The sequence below is a fragment of the Gavialis gangeticus genome, unplaced genomic scaffold (assembly GCF_001723915.1).
Source record: "Gavialis gangeticus isolate Ggan-Ray unplaced genomic scaffold, GavGan_comp1, whole genome shotgun sequence".
NCBI lineage: Eukaryota > Metazoa > Chordata > Crocodylia > Gavialidae > Gavialis > Gavialis gangeticus.
Window position 1 is genome coordinate 10677626 of NW_017728997.1, and position 4594 is coordinate 10682219.

The 4594-nt window shown below is 43.6% G+C and overlaps 1 long non-coding RNA gene across 1 annotated transcript in view; it reads right to left on the bottom strand.

Moving 5' to 3' along the window:
* Positions 1 to 1873: 1873 nt before the first annotated feature.
* The window catches only part of LOC109288976, an 8641-nt gene continuing 5920 nt past the window's right edge, over positions 1874 to 4594 (bottom strand). The window contains exon 2 of the long non-coding RNA XR_002095272.1: positions 1874 to 2013. This is a non-coding gene — a long non-coding RNA (uncharacterized LOC109288976). The remainder of the gene's footprint in view (positions 2014 to 4594) is intronic.

Sequence of the window (4594 nt, forward strand, 5' to 3'; positions counted from 1 at the left end):
TATATTCAGGAAGCAATAGGAATCTAATGACATTAATTCCCATGAATATTCATTTAAAAATCCCCACCGAATTTGGGCAGATTAATAGTCTGGCCCAAATACAATGGCTATTCATTGCCCCCACAGGAAAAGGAAATAAATACCTATTGTCTGGTAACCCAGGACAACTGAAAGTGTGATTTGGACAAGTTTGTCTATGGCCAGATTCTGATACACGTGAAGTCCATAGGATTGCTTAAGGAATAAGGCATGTCTCATTGTGAGGAGAGGATGAAAATCTGGCTGAAGAATTCAGGATGCCTTTAGGAATCCTGGAGTGACTTTTGCCTAAATGAATCTGAGTAACTCCAGTGATTTCAACAGACCTAGTCTAGATTTACATCTGTGTGATGGAGGAATTAAACACATGTTTCTCTGTGCCTGTCTGGCCAGCACTTCCAGGAAGACAGTGCAAATGGAAATGGACCTTTAGCTTATTTTCCCTTGTTAACACCATCCCCTGGTAGAGAAGAGAAATGATTTGTGAGAATAAGGGCAGCCCCAAGGAGCTCAGCACTTCGGAAAACCTGCCCCCAGATTTCAAAGTACAGGCTAGTTTTAAGTTGGCAGCTTTTCCCTGCAAGAAGAACATAAAACACAATTTAATTTTTTTTTTCTCAATTGACCTGGCTTTGGCTCCAGTTCTCATCGGGGACCTCTATATTTCTTTTTGGTCAGACAAGCCAATTTGCAATCCTAGCTAAGTCGTCTTGTTTTTTCCACTTAGCCTGACTCCCCATATTGGAAATGAATCCTACTGCCACAGAAGTCCACAAGGATATTGTCAATGGTTTCACTGGTTGTGGGATCAGCCTCCAACTGCATTTTAAAATTTGCTGTTGGCGGTGGAGGGAACACAAAGCTGAGCCTTACACCCTCCAGCTATTTGGGCCACGGAAATGTCCCGTGTTGTTTATCTTTTCATACATATGCCCTCTATAGAGTTGCAAAATTGCATCTTCCGTTCTGCATTTTGAACAATGACTATTGTCATAGCCATTTAAATTTCTCCAATTCTAAACTAAAGCAAGGAGAAAGTGAAGGGAATGTCAACCTCCAACAGAAATCTATTGTGAATTCAGGTATACGATTACTCATAGGGTCTATGTTTTAATTATACCTCCTCAGAATAATAGCAGGGTGATTAATTTAAACTAAAAAAAAAAAAAATTAAGACAAGCTGTAAAGTCAATATACATTTACTTTTTCAGTGTGCCATTTTTTGTTACTGTGCTCCGCTTCTAAATTTTCAAATTTCTGTATAAGGAGAGATGAAAAGATAGAGGCGTGCTAGGGTGTCTGTTTTTGCTTTGTGTCTAAGTAAGGAAGCCCTCCCTTATTTCCTATTTGTTTCTCAACAGGCACAATGTAGCCCTGTTGATGTACTTTGTATATCCTCATAAATCATTGACTGAAATGGAAAGGACTCTAAGAGGCAGGGCTCATGGGATATTGGAGGTGTGGCCCACAACAGCTTGGAAAACATTCTGACTTTGAAACAGTGACACCTATAATTACGGAGGCGTCATCACCTTCATATTTTATTTTATTTTTTTTTACTAACAAACTGTAGTCATAGCCTGTGTACACCCTAACCAAAAGCTGCCAAGCATTTGCTCCTGGGATGACGATGGTAGGGCTGGGAATATCAAGCATCTCTTTCTCCAGGCACTTGTAAAACAATACAGCAGTAAACAATTCGAGTGCAATTAGCAACTACAGTAGTGGAGGGGGAGGAAGAAGTCCCACTGCTGTTATTGTCTAGAGAATTAATCATGCTTTACAGACTTGAAGTACCGGTTTAAATTTGCATAGTTAAAAACAAGAGACCGAGAAGTTTACAACAAACAAAGTTTATTCCATGTTCGAATAACACAGCAAAAACTCCTAGGGAGCTACAGCAAGAGGGAAAATAACTTCTAGGAGTTGTCCCCTGTATTTTCTTCTCTTGTGCTTTCTTCCTGGAAATCAATTCTGAAGTAAAATAAAACCACGTTGAAAGTGACCCTAATTAGGTCTCAAAAAGAGGTTAACCGCCCCTTCCGAGCCCCTAAATCCGAGTGCTCCCCCAGTATCTTTCAGGTGGAGGGATTAACGTGAGAAGACTGTATTTTTCTGATGCTTTTTCATAACTGAGTCTATTAACTAATACAGTGACAAAATGGAATGATTCATGGACTATCTTTGGAGATTCCCCTTACAGTACAGCTAAAGCATCTTCTTTGCAAATATTTATTTGCCACAATTTTCCTCTTAATTATTTAAAATATAATGAATTAGGCATAAGTACTTTGCCATTACTGTAATTTAAAGTGTAATTGCATATCAGTAGCATCTTTTCTTGGAATATGCTCCTATATCCTTATTCTACCAAAAGGTGGCGTCCGATTCCCATGCCCTTTCTTCTGTGTGAAAATCCTTCCTGCTTTAATTTGCCAAAAAGAAACTTCCACTTGATTACTGATCAAGAAATTAAAATGTGCTCTATATGAATGCAACGTGACAGTGTTGAAAATTAACAATATGCTAAGTTCCTCACTAATGTATACTAAATGGACACTCAGTCCTTTCCCACTTAGCCAGGCAGACATTTAAATATACAAAATCATATACTGCAACATTTAAAGTAAGCTTCCCCTCCCGACTGTCTTGTTTCCAACCTGCTGAAGGCCCAAACATGAGGTGAATACAGTTGCCAAAATCCAAAGGAATGAAAACAATAAGATTAACTGATCTTTTATACTCGAAAGAAAAGAGTTTCTGCAAACAAAGTGTATTGCTCAATAGTTCCTAGAACCAGCTTTGCCATCTAAATTGTTCTTTGTAGACCACTGCTCAGTTGCTAGTGCATGTTTCTAGGCCCTCAATGCCACTGAACATTAAGCCACTGCATTTTATAGTTAAATTTATCTAATTTTAACCACCCACTTAGAAAAAAAAAATCACCATTGTTTTTATCATCTCCCTGGTATCACATGCTAGGTATGCTCATTGGTCAAATGTTAGAAGTTTAGAGCTGAAGAGCAGCCCGTTTGTCTTTAGTCTGCAGGGTGCATCTCTGTTGGCTGTATGCAAGACATTGGGCATTTTGCACACAGGTAAGTACAGGATTTGTGTCACGGAGAGTGTGTGTGTGTGGCTGAGAGAGAGAAGAATTTTGTATTTATAATTTTTAACTACCGAGACAATTGATGGTACCCAATGGCTCCCTCCATCCATGACTTGGGGAGCATGTGCCCCCCCTGAAGTAAGCAGAGGCTTTTCCTGTGACTTGGATTTTCCCTTTTGAGTGTGTTGATCCCCTGCACTCCAGGCCATGCCCCACGCCAGGTCAGACACTCCCGTCTTACCAACTGCTGGGTAATTTTTACAGCAATCCCTGTGCCACCACGCAGCACGGATGAGCTCCACAATGGAAATGCCACGATCTCTATGTTTAACGCGCTCCCTATCTATGTTAGCTCTCTTAATTTCCGCCAAATTGTTTTAACCAGTGTGGATGATCTTGCAGAGCACATCAACCAAACAGTTCCTGGAGGTGCCGTTCTATATATTAGTAATAATTGCTATAATGCTTTGAATAGGGCGAGTTAAAACCAGACAGCTTTGCTCCCCTCCCACCCCCCTTGATATGTTTGCAGTGTGAAACTGTAGAAGTGCTGTTATTGTTATTTGCTAGACTTTATAAGTTTGACAGATATGGAAGATCCGATCACGCCGTCCTTGCTCAGTCAAAACTCCTGCCGAGATCAATAGGAATTTTGTTTTAAATAAGGAATGCAAGATTAGGCTCCTGCTGCTGAGGCCTGCTTCTGCAAGCCCTCGCTCCGCGCGGCAACCAAGCCCCTCGCCCGGGTCCCCTTGCAGGAGGGGCAAAAGCATCTCTTGCGAGTACAAGTTGGCGCGACGGGGCCTTTGGCTCACCAAGCCCTTTGCTTCCTCCGACTAGCGCCAGTTAAACCGGAGGGGGGAAGATGTATTGGTTTTCCCCTGACTCATTTATTTCTAAGTCATAGAGGTGTCTAAAGCAGGTTTTAACAGTGTATGGCGTGGGCGGGGGGCCTGCAGACCTGACCGAGGTGGGTCCTGTCACTACGGGTCTCTTTCTCCGCCAGACGCCAGGGCAAAGAGCTGCCCCACTCCCCTTTCCCCCTGAAATCCAGCCCTCAATGGGGGCTAAACCAACTAGTCAGAGAGGTACAAGTTGGGTCCCCCCCAGCATAAAAGCCGGGGCTGGACTTTCCCGGGGAGGCGGACGCACACGGACACGCACACGGACACACGTGCACACGCACAGCCGGGCTTGTCCTTCGCTTGAACTTTCACCTCCCGAACTCGCCTCAGGCGCGAGCCCCGCACGTCTGTGCGCTCCGGCCGGGCAGCGCCCGCCCCCCGCCGCCCTCTCCGGCTTTCTCTCGCAATTTTTTGAGCCTTGTTTACCCAGCAGGTGGATGTGACGTCAGAGCCTCAGAGCAGCAAAAAATAACAACATCTCCCTCCGCGGGGGTGTTCTTTTCTCTCTCCCCCGCCGCTCCCCGGCTCCCCCCCGGCCCGG